Below are 16377 nucleotides of genomic sequence, written 5' to 3'. Positions count from 1 at the left end.
CGTAAGTTAATTATAATTCATCTATATAATTAATTAATGTACTCATCATCAAACTAAGTGAAGAAGAGAGAACTAAAGATATACCGGTAGCCACCAAAAGCAGGGCAAGAACCAAGGCGGCGGAAACAAGACGCATTGAACTTTCCATTTTGATCTCTGTGTGTATTTGTGCGTGTGTGTGCTTGTGTATGAAGCAGAGATCTCAGATGCTAATGCGAAGAACAACAAGCATGCACTGGTGTTTATATAGGGTCGAAGAGCAGATTCAAGAGGATCCATCTCCGTAAAGGTAGGTTACCTCCATAGCCAAAAAAAAAAGGAGTTGAAAAATTCCAGCTTCAAGAGGCACCATAGGCAACTTCCTATTTTAACTGGCAAACTTTTGGCCCTTGTTGTAATAATAACTCAACATATATATATATCACTTGGAAATGTGAAAAGCCAGATTAAAAATAAGAAGGGGAAACATAATTGTGGGAGATGTTGATTCTGTGGGAAACATAATTAGCTTTATCTCATTCCCATGTTTGATTTACAAGTATGTCTTCAAGATATAGGAAAAAGACTTTGTGTTGCCTCAATTTTCACTACTACATTTTACACTTTGCGCGACGAAGTTAATTTCGTCGCGCAAAATAAATTGTGGTCGCACAAATTTCAGCGCCACAAAAACTTCGTCGCGCAGAATCCGTCGCGCAAAGATCGTGAAGAAAGACTTTGCGCGACGAAGTTTTTTCATTGGTCGTCGCGCAAAGTAACTTTGCGCGACGAATGCAAAGTGACTTTGCGCGACGAAAAATATTGGTAGCGCAAAGTTTTGCGCGACGAAATACATTGGTCGCGCAAAGGTTTGCGCGACGAAAAACATTGGTCGCGCAAAGTTTTGCGCGACGAAATACATTGGTCGCGCAACTGTTTGCGCGACGAAATACATTGGTCGCGCAAAGTCTTAAAAAAATTCCCGCGTCAAATTTTTGGTACCCGCCCAAATTTTTAGAGTTTTACGCGACAAATAGTAACGTCGCGCAAATACTTGCGCGACGAAATATTTTTTGTTTTAAATTTTTTTAATTTGAAATAAACTAATTTAATAGTTTGCGCTACGAAATATTTTTTCTTTAGTATGAATTTATTTATATGAATTTTTTCAAATTTTTACTTTTTAAATTTAATTTAATTGTATGATTTCTTTTTAAAATTACTTCAATTTAAATTGACATATTCAAAATAAAATTACATATGAAAAATAGTGATCAAATTATCCAATAAATATAAATATATATTCAAAATGTACATATAAATTAACAAAGTACAATAATAAAATCCTAATACAAGCGCATTGTGGTGGTAGTGGCGGAGGATATGTTTTGATAGCTTCCTAATCCTCAACTTTAGCCGTCAAAGTCTCGATGATTCCCTACAAAAAAATAAATATAGTCAAATAACAACAACAACAACAACAAAAAGAATGCACAATCTCCCCTAAAATTGTTATACCACAAATCCAACCCAAACTCCAATCTCTCCCCTTTACTCAACCCCAAACCCCACACAAACTCAAAACTAACTCCAAAAACACATATTAATGAAAAAAATTTAAAATTTGGAGAGAATATACCTTTTGGCAAGATTGAGAGTGAGTGAGAATGAGAGGGAGAAGTGAGTGTGAGAGAATTAGAAAAGATAGTGATAGAGAGATGAGAGAGTGAGAGATAGTGAAAAGATAGATGAGAGAGTGAGTGAGAGTGAGAGATAGTGAAGATAGAGATGAGAGATTAAGTGAGAGGAGTTAGTGTGAGAGAAAGGGTGGGATTTGGGGAAAGGGAAAGAGAGAGGAGAGGTAAGAGTAGAGAAAGAAATTGAGAAAATGGTGGAGGAGTTATTTCAGTTTTAAAAATCGTATCACTTTGCGCGACGAAAATATGGTTGGTCGCGCAAAGTTTTGCGCGACGAAACATATTGGTCTCGCAAAGTTTTGCGCGACGAACAGAGGAATATTGGTCGCGCAAAGTCTAAAAAAATTCCCGCATCCCATTTTTGGTACCCGCCAAAATTTTTAAATTTTTGCGCGACGAAAAATACTTATTGGTCGCGCAAAGTCTAAAACAATTATATATAAAAAATTCCCGCGGCCCATTTTTGGTACCCGCCCAAATTTTTGCGCGACGAAACATATTGGTCTCGCAAACTTTTGCGCGAAACATATTGGTCTCGCAAACTTTTGCGCGACGAATATAGGAGTATTGGTCGCGCAAAGTCTAAAAAAAATTATTTTTTTTTTTAAAAATTCCCGCATCCCATTTTTGGTACCCGCCAAAATTTTTAAATTTTTGCGCGACGAAAAATACATATTGGTCGCGCAAAGTCTAAAACAATTATATAAAAAAATTCCCGCGTCCCATTTTTGATACCCGCCCAAAATTTTTGCGCGACGAAAAATATATATTGGTCGCGCAAAGTTTTGAGCGACAAAAAATATTGGTCGCGCAAAGTCTAAAGTTTTTTTTTTAATTTTAAAAACCCGCGTCCCATTTTTGGTACTCGCCCAAATTTTTTGAGTTTTGCACGATGAACTGTTGGTCGCGCAAACTTTTGAGAGACGAAAAATTGGTTCGTAGCACAATATTTATAAAAATAATTGCTATGAATAATAAAAAATAAAAAAAAATATTTTATGATTTAAAATATAATTAAGGTGAAAGCTACTTAATAAATGTATATACTATTCAATTTCTTAAGTGTTATACGTACAAAATAAATAAATTTAAAGCTACTTAATAAATATATGTATATAAATATATATATATATACACACACCATTCAACGATCCAACCATAAGACTTGTTTGTATATACTTCAAGATCGTATACCCCAAAAATCGCAAAAAACAAACATTCAGAGATCTAGTAACGGGACAAAACTTTTCGATAGTTATAAATGAAAAATCACGATTTAACGGTTATTTTAACTCCGATTTTGATGATTTTTTTACAGCTACACTCCTTGACCCTATATGAATACAATGACTGAATTTGATCTTCAATTTAAAACATATGCACTAGTGGATACCACAAAATCTTATGTTATATTTAACGAAAATATAAATAAACTCTTAATTGTTAGTGAATATATTGTTTTGATGGCATATGCATTCTACGAAACTAGTTTCAACGATCCAACCGTCAAACTTGTTTTTTTATACTTCGAGATCATATACGCCAAAAATTGGAAAAAATAAATATTCATAGATCAAGTAACGGGACAAAACTTTTCGACGGTTATAAATGAAAAATCATGATTTAACGGTTATTTTAACTCCGATTTTGATGATTTTTTACAGCTACACTCCTTGACCCTATATGAATACAATGACTGAATTTGATCTTCAATTTAAAATATTTACACTAGTGGATACCACAAAATCTTATGTTATATTTAACGAAAGTATAAATAAACTCTTAATTGTTAGAGAATATATTGTTTTGTTGGCATATGCATTCTATGAAACTAATTTCAACGATCCAACCGTCAAACTTGTTTTTTTATACTTCGAGATCATATACGCCAAAAATCGGAAAAAATAAACATTCATAGATCAAGTAACGGGACAAAACTTTTCGACGGTTATAAATGAAAAATCATGATTTAACGGTTATTTTAACTCCGATTTTGATGATTTTTTACAGCTACACTCCTTGACCCTATATGAATACAATGACTGAATTTGATCTTCAATTTAAAATATTTACACTAATGGATACCACAAAATCTTATGTTATATTTAACGAAAGTATAAATAAACTCTTAATTGTTAGTGAATATATTGTTTTGATGGCATATGCATTCTACGAAACTAATTTCAACGATCCAACCGTCAAACTTGTTTTTTTATACTTCAAGATCATATACGCCAAAAATCGGAAAAAATAAACATTCAAAGATCAAGCAACGGGACAAAACTTTTCGACGGTTATAAATGAAAAATCATGATTTAACGGTTATTTTAACTCCGATTTTGATGATTTTTTACAGCTACACTCCTGGACCCTATGTGAATACAATGACTGAATTTGATCTTAAATTTAAAATATTTACACTAGTGGATACCACAAAATCTTATGTTATACTTACGAAAGTATAAATAAACTCCTAATTGTTAGTGAATATATTGTTAGTGAACAAAAAAAAAACTAGTTTCAACGATCCAACCGTCAAACTTGTTTGTTTATACTTCGAGATCATATACGCCAAAAATCGGAAAAAATAAACATTCAGAGATCAAGTAAGGGGACAAAATTTTTTGACGGTTATAAATGAAAAATCATGATTTAACGGTTATTTTAACTCCGATTTTGATGATTTTTTATAGCTACACTCCTTGACCCTATATGAATACAATGACTGAATTTGATCTTCAATTTAAAATATTTACACTAGTGGATACCACAAAATCTTATGTTATACTTACGAAAGTATAAATAAACTCCTAATTGTTAGTGAATATATTGTTAGTGAACAAAAAAAAACTAGTTTCAACGATCCAACCGTCAAACTTGTTTGTTTATACTTCGAGATCATATACGCCAAAAATCGGAAAAAATAAACATTCAGAGATCAAGTAAGGGGACAAAACTTTTCGATGGTTTTAATGAAAAATCACGATTTAATGGTTATTTTAACTCCGATTTTGATGATTTTTTACTGCTACACTCCTTGACCCGATATGAATACAATGAACTAATTCGATCGTCAATTTAAAATATATATTTTCTAACAAAAACCCAATCCGAACAACAATAATATATTTTTCTAATAAAAATCCGATCCGATCTAAAATAATAAGTTTAAAGCTACTTAATAAATATATATACCGTTTAATTTCTTAAGTGTTATGCATACAAAATAAAAAACAAAAATAAATTGGTTTAGGTGACAAAATGTTTGGATTATGTCATGCAAAGATTCTAAAAAATAATTTTTTTATTCTATTTATTTTTGTAAGGACTTTGCGCGACGAAGTTTACTTTTCGTCGCGCAAAGTCACTTTGAGCGACAAATTATTTTTCGTCGCGCAAAATTGGTCGCGCAAGACTTTGAGCGACGATGTATTGTCGTCGCGCAAAAGTTTGTCGCGCGAAGTGACTTTGCGCGACGAATTATTTTTCGTCGCGCAAAATTTGGTCGCGCAAGACTTTGAGCGACGAAGTTTCAAGTTTCGTCGCGCAAAGTAACTTTGAGCGACGAATAATTTTTCGTCGCGCAAAATTTGGTCGCGCAAGGGGTTTTTTTTACTAGTGTTTGATCTAGTTTAAGACGTTGATGAGTTCCAATAATCACAAAGATCAGACAAAAATAATGGAGCAACACAATACAGGCCTTCCTTGATTGGAGCATAACATTTGTGTTTAAAATTATTATTATTATAAGAGATTGATCAACAAAACTATGTGTAGTATTGAAATATTTTGTTAATTATTTCTTAAAGAAAGATTACATAGTCACTTGTGGATGAAATTTATTTAATTTCGTGGTAGCGTTGCAATATAAGCATCAATCAAGACACATGCATTTTTCATCTTGACAAATAACCATTCTTGAAACATATGATGCTCTTACATCTTCGCAATCAACATATGCAGAACACGTGTGGTACTCTTTCAAAGGAAAAGAAGTTTGGCTTTGACTTTGTCTTTGACTTTGATCATGATGATCTAAGCCAATTGAATCCATACAATTTCATTTGTGGTTAATGCAAATAACTGTCTTTGAAACACATGAAGCTTTGTCACAATCCTTGCTAGTAGAACATTGTTGCTCTTCTGCTCTTGTTGAGAATAAGGCTACACTTGAAATTAACAGAAATTTCTTTAATTAAAAAAAATTCCTTCTATGTAAAATAATCGGCTACAAATATTGTTATTACTAGCTAATTTCACAACTTAATTTTATGAGAGAATTTGAATGGTTAGAAAACTCACAAGTTGCAATAGCCAAGAGGATGACCCAAATAGGTTTTGTTAGATGTCGCCATCTCCATATTTTTTTGATTTGTGTGACACCTAGGGTAAAGTTGAATTTCAAGGTTTGTTTTGCGCTATACTATTGAGCACTTTTGGGCTATATTTATAAGGAAAATGCTAGGGAGACCAACTTTAGATACCAACTTGTGTACCAACTCTCTAATAGAGTGTGGGACCCATTGTATTGGTGGGCTCCACCTCTATTAGAGAGTTGGTACACAAGTTGGTATCTAAAGTTGGTCTCCTTAGCATGACCCTATTTATAAAGGTTGCGTGTTCAGTTTAACACAAGAGAAATAGGTCAATTTAATTAATTTTCAAATGATTGGGATATCTTCGTGATGCATGTATAGTTTGATTTAGTTTGGTTTAGTTCGTAAATTTGTCAAATGAATAAATGTGATTCTTTATTTGGTATAATCAACGAAGAAATTATTTGGTCAGATTAATAAATGAGAATTTCTTATTTGGTATATACTATAAGAAAATATTTAAATATAGAATGGAAAAAATATGAAATTCAATGTAACAGATTTGAATTTTGAATTATACCCCGACTAAATAGGTATTACAAGCAAAAGGACCCGCGCGATGCTGCGGGTTATGAAATTACATCAAATGTGTATAAAGTTGTGGAAGAAAAGAAAATGTAGAAATGATGAGCAAACAAACATTACAAAAATAAAGAAATCAGTACCAAAAAAATAGTCAGAGTATAAGGAATAGAGAGGCAATCATGAATTATACCTTTAAAGCGAAGAATCGTTAAACAATTTGGTTGAATGACCGCTTCTCATATTTGGATTTCGTACCCAAGATCTCTTGAAACAATCAAAATTTCATGAAAGCCTGAGGGGGAAAAAAACAGAAGGAAAGAGAGCAGAAAACACGTAGTAGTATAGCCAAGTCGAATTTTGTGAAGGAATTTTGAGGCAACACAAAAGGAAAAAAAAGTCAATAAATCAAAATGAAGAAACATTAACCTAAAAGTTATCTTCGCTTCTTTGCTTTAGGATAGTTCCTTTTTGGTAAAGATGATATGCTGCTGTTTGGGTAACTATGTTTAAAGATATGTTCGTTCTTTTACTACAGGGTTTTAATTCAAATTCGTTCTTATACGGTTAACGGGACTGGGGATTTGAATTTGATAATTTTTGTTTTGGTAGGGGAAATAAAATTTGGGAGTGTGATTCTAGGAACTGATTGCAATGTTTTAGCATAGTTGACTTGAAGAATACGGGTTTGGGAAATATGTGGTGTTTGAGGAAAATCCTTTCGTATATAAGAAGCCACGTTTAACAATAAAACAATTAATAAAAAATTGTTAGAGGATTAAAGGACCAATTTCATGATTTGCTACCTTAACACTACGATAACACACAATTTTGGGTCTAAAGAGGCTTTAACAATGTAAAATAGGAGGACTACATGCAATTGTGTGCTACCTTAACACTAGGGGTGGGCATCAATCCGGCCGATCCGGTCAATCCGGCCGAACCGATTATATTGGATTGGTTTGGTTTGGTTTTGACCAAAGAAAAAGTCAACATTTTGAAAAACCGAACCGAACCGGTTTGGTTTGGTTCAGCTGTGGTTTGAGAGTTTTAAAAACTGTCCTAAACCGAACCGGACCGATTATAAATCAATTTATTATTTATTTAATTTAGTTTACATGTGGCAAGGTTTGTGTGCGTTTTGTGAGTCCGCGTATCTGAATGTTGGTGCACGTTTTGATCTTCTAATTTGCATATCCCAGTTATTTGTGTGTGCTTGTATTTCCCTCTCTTTCTATCTCTACTATGTGTGTTTGCTCTTTGTGTTGTGTGGCTCTTCTTACTCTATCTATCTTAATTAATGGGTCCATTTCATAATTTCATACGCATTCAAACTCCACCTCTGTGATAAAAGTATTTACCTCTCTGTGATAAAAGCTTTTCATTTGTTTGTATTGTGATGAATGCAATGAGTAAATTTAATGCTACAATTGGTTAATGCAAATTTTGTATATGTTTGTTTTGATGGAAATTGTGAACTTAGATGCATGCTAGACATTGGACAACCATTGAATAAATGGAATTATGTTGTATTAGCCTTTGATGGAATGGAATGGAATGATATAATGGCAAAATGTTAGCATTATAATGTAAGAGCAGGTTGAAAAATGCATGATTTTGTGTTAGGCACAAACCGGCCGAACCAATCCGAACCAAACCGGACCGTTATTTTCTTATTGGTTCAGCTGTGATTTGAGAGTAAAACCGAACCAATCCGGACCGTGCCCACCCCTACTTAACACCATGATAAACACAATTTTGGGCCTGAAGAGGTTTTAACAGTGTAAAATAGGAGGACTACAATTGCGTGATAATGCAGAAAAGTAATTTTTATATATATTAATTTAAGTCTCCTCACAAATACTATGTCAAATAAAGTAGAGGCATTTTCTATGTTTCACTTAAGTGCAATAAAGTACATTAAGAATCCTTTAGTTTTGTTTTGTAATTCTTAATGTGGTGCTTTTATAGCTTTTTTTTTTTTTTTTAAAGCATTTTCGGACCATTGTAAAGCAAATGTTCTACTACAGTGCATATATCAACATTTGGTTTTGCATCTATTTTTCTGTCGCATCTATTTTTATTGTCAACATGCTAGCATCTCCATTTGCTACACAGTCGACCCATTCCTGTATTTTTAAGTAAAATTAACCATATAAAATCGCGATTAAAAATACCTACAAATACCAGGATACTACACAAAACAGCATGTACTCATATCTCATTAACATATTTGAAACCTAACTTCATACAAATTCCGGTTTACAGAGTGGGGTGATTTTGTTGAGCATGAAGACTTAATGACCATATTCAGCTCCTGAATAATCAGATTTCCTCTGTTCTTTCAATTATGCAGCAATCTTCGTTCCCACCTCATTTATTTTGTTGTTGAAGTAGTGGAAACACTTCATTGCATAGAATCCTATAGCAACTCCCTGCTAATTGTTACATCAATCTTCCTTTGCTGCCATTGAATCAATCTCAGAAAATTAAAGACTATTATTGATATGTCACATGATTGAAAGGAAGTATCAGCATCTTCATATAAACATAGTTAAAATTTTCAAATAGTTCAAAATGCTAAACGAAGAAACAATAGGTCACTACCAAGATAATCATACATAAAATGTTTACTTGACAATGAAAAATAAGAATCACAGAGACAGAGAAGTGCCCAAAGAAATGTAGTAATTTAATGAAAACCACAAAGATAATACGGATTTAAGGGTGAACATGCATTTGAAACAATATTCTGCATAATAAAATAATACAATTCACTATGAACAATGATGCAATCTTGTACATCTTCATCCATTCCAAATGAAGGCAAATGGAAAAAGCAAAATCAAATTAAGAAAATCTCTACATTGCTTTTGTTCAGAAGAAAGATTTCATACAATGTATGCATTATTTTGCAACTGATAATTTTAGGATATATTAATTGTTTAAATAATACTTGTGTTAACATTAGTTATTATTGTCAAGATGAGAATGAAGACATTTTCCTAATGGTTATGTGATAAAGCAAACGATTAAGCAAATAAAAAACAAAGAAGAGGACAGAGAAGAAACTGAGGAAAGAAAATAAATTGATATCCTGTATAATAAATAGCAACGCAAACAGGAGGACATAGAAATGATATCTTGTTAAATTCACTCTCTTGCATAACAATATTAAATAAGGAAGACAAAAGAATAAACATGAGTAAATGAATTTATGCAAGATTCCCCAGATATTTAAATCTGTGCAAAATTCAACTCTCTTACATAGTTTTTCAGCAAACAGTTAAAAAAACCAAAGACAAAAAATTAAGCAAAAGAATAAACTGAAAATAAAAATTTTAAAGCTGAAAAGAATGGCTTCGAGGCATTTGAAAACCACAAAGTAAAAGCTGAATATATATATATATATATATATATATTTTTCAGACATAAGTCAAACAAACACACAACCACAATGATAAACACAAACAACACCTGCCAATCTACCAAACCAATTGGTAACCAGCAAGTCAAGAAACTGACCTCATTTAGGTGGGTGTATGGTATATCCATTGCCCTTCTTCAACCATGGATGGCCTTTCCCTTAAGAACCTTTTAACACCCTGTCACCTCGATTTTGCATCAAGGTGGAAGAGGAAATCAAGGTAGATGTATATATTCCATAAAACATGATAAAGGAGCAGTAACAGATAATACAAACAGGAAACATAGAAACAGGATTATAAGGTTTGAAATTGAAAAAAATTTGTTCTTCAAATCAATTCCCATTCCAAAAGTCAAATATGCAGCTCTTATAAGCTCAAAATAGAATAAAACAATGGTACTCCGTAATATTTCTATAGTTATCGTTAAATTACAAAAAGCTCTACCCTAAAATGAATCTCAACAAAACAACCAAAAGATTCAACAATATACTCAGATATTAGAGGGTTTAGGGTTTAGGGTTAGAAAACTCATTTTTTTTTAATTATCAAACAACATAATTGATAAACAACTTTAAGGAAGAAATACCTCATTTCAAAATCTGTAGCTTCCAATCAAATCAGTCATTAGTATACAACACTTCAAATCTCATGAGTAAATAGCAAGTAATTCAACCAAGAAGATATCAATTCCATACTATAGATGCCTATAGTAATACTGTAATGGTATCAGAAGTCAGAACCTAAAAATCAATTCCATATCTAACACTATAACTAACAATCAAATCGTGCAAAGAGATCAGAAGTCAGAACCTAAGAAATCCATTGCATATCTCAAACTATGACATTAATCAGATAGAGAAATTTAAATTGGTATATCATTAAACCAAATTGAATTTCAGATACTTCACTACAGTTTCATGAACCATAAAGAGAGTACACATAGAAGGGAAGATGGCACTTTATCAGTATTTTGGGATTTTTCAATCTATAACATTTGTATGGCTTGTTGGTTTTATTCTGATATTCTAAATAATCCTTTTGCAATCGTAATATTTTGGGGTTTGCATTGCAGCATCCATGTGATTATCAAACTTATACAATGGAACACCCAAGCAATGATGACCAATGCAAGAGTTCAGTGGTAGTAACATATGGGAATCAAGTTACTGGTATTGAATTTACTGTCTGATAGGCTAAAGCCTTTACTCTGACAACGGTCCCAAATGACCTCAACCATGTTGTGTGCTGTTGTTATACCCAGGTATGTTTTGCATTTAGTATTTTCATCAAACCAATGTGTTTTTTTCTCTCTTTAATCAATCTAAATGGTCTGTGACTACAATTTTATTCTACAGAACATAAATAAAGAATTGATACAAAAGCATTCTAGATCTGTCCGCTGCTAGAAACAATAAAGATGTACACCAAAGCGGTTAAGATAAAAGAGGTTAAGATAAAATAATTGTTAATTTCTATTTTGAGAAAAACAAGTCTGTTGACAAAAAATCTCTTCACAAAAAAACTGAAAGAAAGAAAGTTTCTTGACAAAAAATCTCCCAGCTAACAAATTCTTCATATGAAAGAAATACTTGAGAATGGAAGGTATAGTGCTACCACCCTTCTCTTTTTTTTTTCTCTTTTTCACTCACACAAACACATATTTTATTGTTGCAAACAATCAATGCTCTGATAATAAGAATGAAACAGGGAACACAGAAGGCTATATGAATGAGAGTATATGTAAAGAAAGAGCTGAAGTTGTGAAGAATGATGTAGAACAACCACTCTTCAATTGAAAAAGAGTGTTAGCTGTAACAAACAACTTCAATGTAGCGAATAAACTGGGAGAGAGAGGATTTAGCCTTGTTTTATAAGGTGACACTTTCTAAACTGCTTGATAAATACTAATGTACAGTTTAACTAATATATGCTAACTTGGACAGGTCGAAGACATAACAGATATAGATTTCTTAAAGGAGGCAGCACAAATATTCATTCCAGGTACATTGTAGCATGATTTCTGTTTGTTCAACCTCTCTAATTCTAAAAACCCAAAACTTCAATATATAACTTTAATTTTCTATAAGTGTTGATTTACATTCCCTTTGTCTTGACAACTCAATCAAACATCTCAATCAAAAGTCACCCTAGACAATGAAAATCACAAAACCATTCTGTCACTCAGGATCAAATCGTTGCACAAACTGTGATCTACATAAGCTTGCGACAATCTTAATATCTAGAATATTATGTTTAATTGTAATTTTAAAGAACAAACCATACATATTCAAGCAAGAAATCTACAGCATACCTACTCAATCAGGCCATACAATTTTCAGAATTTATGTATCAAGCATATTGAACAAAGAAAGTAAACCATATGTTTTCCCAGACATCATATGCTGGAGAGTCAATCTAAGAAGGGAAGATGGCACTTTATCAGCATGGTTGCTGGTTAATCATTCCTAATTTCTATTTTTTCTTCACTTCTTTTTTCCTTGTGTTTTATCACTAATTTTTTTTTCCATATTTAGAATACAACAACCAACAGCAGAACAAAAAAGAAAATTTTTTCAATAAAAAAAAGCATCCTTAGTTTTTGCTTTCTAATGTTTTATCAGCAATAAAAACAGAAATTGAGAATGATTTCCATTTCTAAGATTTCTCAAAGAGAGCAAAGTCATTGAATTGACAATTGATTTAAAAAATTAATAATAACAATGATGGAAATACTTGAGCTAATCTGTGAGATTCAATTCCCTTCCTGATAGAACCCAATATGTTCTGAAATTTAAATACCTCAACTTCTCTTATATAGCAATAGGGATTACTCAAGAACCTGAAATCAAAGTAACAGCAGGAATGAACCCAAATTCGTAAAAAATAAATAAATAAAACATTAGGGATTACCCCAAAACTTGAAATCAAAGTAACCAAATAAATGAATCCAAATTTGTAAAAAATAAATAAAAAATACGCTAAAGATAGAACATGGCTCAAAACAATATGCGTATATTAATATCAAGCTTAGTTAAACAGATATACACAATGAGTACATTTGATTCAAAACTCATAATCAACCAAGCCCACCAAGCCACCCTAAACAATCAAAATCACAAAACCACTCTCTCACTCAGGATTGAATTGTTGGACAGACTGTGATCTACATAAGTCTGCAGCAATTCTAATATCTAGAATATTATGGTCAATTATAATTTTAAAGGACAAACCATACACATTCAGGCAAGAACTCTACAACATAGATAGCACTTTATCAGCATGGTTGCTAGTTAATCATTCTTAGTTTCTATTTTAGCAAAACCTGATTAATGTCCACTTCTTTTTTGCTTGTTTAAAATGCAACAGCAAACAGCAATTCTAACAGCAGATAAAAAACAGAAACAGCAGAATGCAACAGCCAATAGCATATAAAAAAACAAAAAAATTTTAGAATGCAACAGCCAACAGCAGATAAAAAACAGAAAAAAATTTCAATAAAAAAAAAAGCATGTTTAATCTTTGCTTTCCAATGTTTTATCCAAAAACCTGAAATCAAAGTAACAAAATAAATGAACCCAAATTCGTAAAAAATAACTAAATAAAGCATTATAGATTACCCAAGAACCTAAAATCAAAATAACCAAATAAATGAACCCAACTCTACAAAAGACGAAAAATCTCCTAACCAACAACCAATTATGCAATTATGCATAATTTTCAAAGATCTTAAGTTCATCACGGGAAGCTTTCGGATACAATTATGCATTCCCAATAACAGACCTCTCAAACTTTGGTCTGCAAAATATCCATTCTAGACCATCATTTTCAAAGATCCTCCTATGTCTCATCCTTTAAAAATATTTATACAAAAAAAGTATTGCTCTCATGAGCTATAATTTATGCCTTTGCAGGTGCTTTAGCCTTTCAAGTGATAGAAGAGAGACTGAAAAAGGAAAGAAATAGCTCTTCAATCAATCTTCTAACAGAAGACTTTGCACAAAAATAAACCTAAGGACTCAAAATTCCAACTATGCAGTCTATATGAATTCACTTTCTAACATACCATTCATATTTCCACAAAGATGAAAATTCCGTACATACAGAACAGTCCTCTACAGAAGCATTTTGACCTAATTTATACCTAATTTATACCTACTTTATATTGTTTTGGCAACTTAAATGAAACTACAACTCAAGTCCATATGTAACTATCCATGTATAATACAAATATGGGTCTTCTGCATTAATGATGCAGAAAGCACTCAAGCTAACGAATATTCCCACCAAAAAATGCAAGAAAATGGTTGGCCTCATTGTATCAGCTTCTATATATTAATCCTTGAAATTTCTGAATTCTGCAGAAATTAAAGAACATGTCCGCACAAAAACTCATTAGTACCGAATACCGATTGGCGAAGGCAAGACAATCATAGTTGTGGAGTACATAGTTAGAAAGATGAATGTGCATACGTACTGATAGAAGCAAGTCAGTTCTATTTGATTCTTCCATCTAAGATAAAATAATTGCCAATTTCTATTTTGACAAAAAAAATAATAATAAGAAAAGAAAAAAAAAAGTCTCTTGACAAAAAATTCCTTGACAAAAAACTAAAAGAAAGAAAAATCTCTACTGTAGTTTGATAGCTTGATCAGCTTATGTATACTATATCTGGCTATGGAGAAGCGCTAGATAATTCACCAAAATTTTCAAGTCTGAGCATAATCAGAATCAACTACTCACATGAAGATTCAATTTCAAAGAAAAATACAACAGAGCATGTTTAACGCTTAAGCGGCAACTTCCTGTGCAATTTTTTATTTCATTTGTATCTGTGTTTTTTGTAGGTTGGTACAGCTTTTGTTCTGTTTGGTGCTTTTGGTTGAATATAATTTCATACATTGGGCATGAAAGCATGAAGGACATGGGAATGCCATGTTACAATGTAACGATTATACTCTCTGTTAGGTCCCTGGATAGATTCTGGTGCCAAGCCGTGGCATGAGTTGGGGAAAACGTGAACAATAGGCTAAGAGCTCTTCTATTGCTTTCATAGTTCACAATGGGCTAAGTTTTCTAAATCAGCATTACCCCACCATCCAAAATCCTTCAAAAGGCTAGAGTTCAGTACCAAAAAAAGAGTTGAGGTACTGGGTCAAAACATGCAGTCTGCCTCAAAGTTGTCAAATTTTCCTAAAATACAATGTCTAATGCAGAGGCCTGAGTACTCAGACAATTGTCTAATGCAGTATCACATGAATGGTTAGAAAGAGTTTTCCATTTTGCAGACCTATGCCTTAGATCAACCATTATTAGGGTACAAAGACTAATTTGATGGTCAATACCAAGGACAAAAATATTGATGCCTTATAACTGTTTCTTTATTATTCCTATCCATTATATATATTGTCAAAATAGTTTTTCCTCTGTAAAAGGACAAAAATTCTGTAGCTTTTGATCCTTTATTGCTTCGTTACAGAATTTGGCAAACCTGAAATCTATCAATTTGGAAAGCTGCCATCAATTCAATAAAAAAAATATATAAAAAAAAAACATGCTCAGTCTTTGCTTTCCAATGCTTTATCCAAAAACCTAAAATCAAAGGAATCAAATAAATGAACCCAAATTCCTAAAAAATAACTAAATAAACCATTAGAGATTACCAAGAATCTGAAATCAAAATAACCAAAAAAATCAACACAACTCTACAAACCAACAATCAAATTCATGAAATAAAGACCCAAAGATCTGTTAAAAAGTTGATGAGATGCATACCTGAAGACAAACGATGCAAATATTCGCAAGGAAGAAAGATGGAAGCCTGAGTCGAAGGGTGTAGAAAAGAAGAAATCTCCCGATCCCAAATCTGTGACACGAAGATTGAAAGCGCGGCTGGATTTGCAGCTCACCTCCCAAGCAAATATCGACGGCCTCCAACGCATCTCCAGCAACGAACACTGTTCTCCCATGGCTGCCCCCCAACCAGCTGGTTGGAAACAAACTGAAGCCAGGGCTTTGTCTCTGCGAACCAAACCCTCTCAACGAAGGAGGAGGGGCAAAAACGGGAACAAAAGAAGCTGTTTAGTCAAGGGCATTTTCGTCAATGTACTGTGCAGCAGGAAATAAAAAAAGAAACAGCAGAAAAATGAGGGGCATTTCCGTCATTACACTGTTCTTAGCTACAGTGTTTCGTTGCATTGGGCTTTAGTATATACATAATTTCCAAAATTATATTACAATGCTGGATGTGTTCTTAATGGGCTTCCAAACAATTTCATTTTCCTAGGTATATATCACTAGGCCTTCAAAATATTGTTTTTACACTCATTTTGTTGTGCTTTGGGCTTAGCCCATGTTACCCAAAAAAATTCAATTGT

The 16377-nt window shown here is 32.6% G+C and overlaps 1 long non-coding RNA gene across 1 annotated transcript; it reads right to left on the bottom strand.

Annotated features, from left to right (window-relative positions):
* LOC109950241 lies at window positions 8652-16052 on the bottom strand. Its single transcript, XR_002272543.1, has 4 exons — window positions 15776-16052; window positions 12736-12841; window positions 10100-10179; window positions 8652-9038 (listed from the first exon to the last, which is right to left on the bottom strand). It is a non-coding gene; the product is annotated as an uncharacterized LOC109950241 (long non-coding RNA).

This window comes from Prunus persica, chromosome G1 (genome assembly GCF_000346465.2).
Source record: "Prunus persica cultivar Lovell chromosome G1, Prunus_persica_NCBIv2, whole genome shotgun sequence".
NCBI classification, from domain to species: domain Eukaryota; kingdom Viridiplantae; phylum Streptophyta; class Magnoliopsida; order Rosales; family Rosaceae; genus Prunus; species Prunus persica.
The sequence above is the reverse complement of the archived record's forward strand: the minus strand, read 5'-3'. Positions and strand labels throughout refer to the sequence as shown.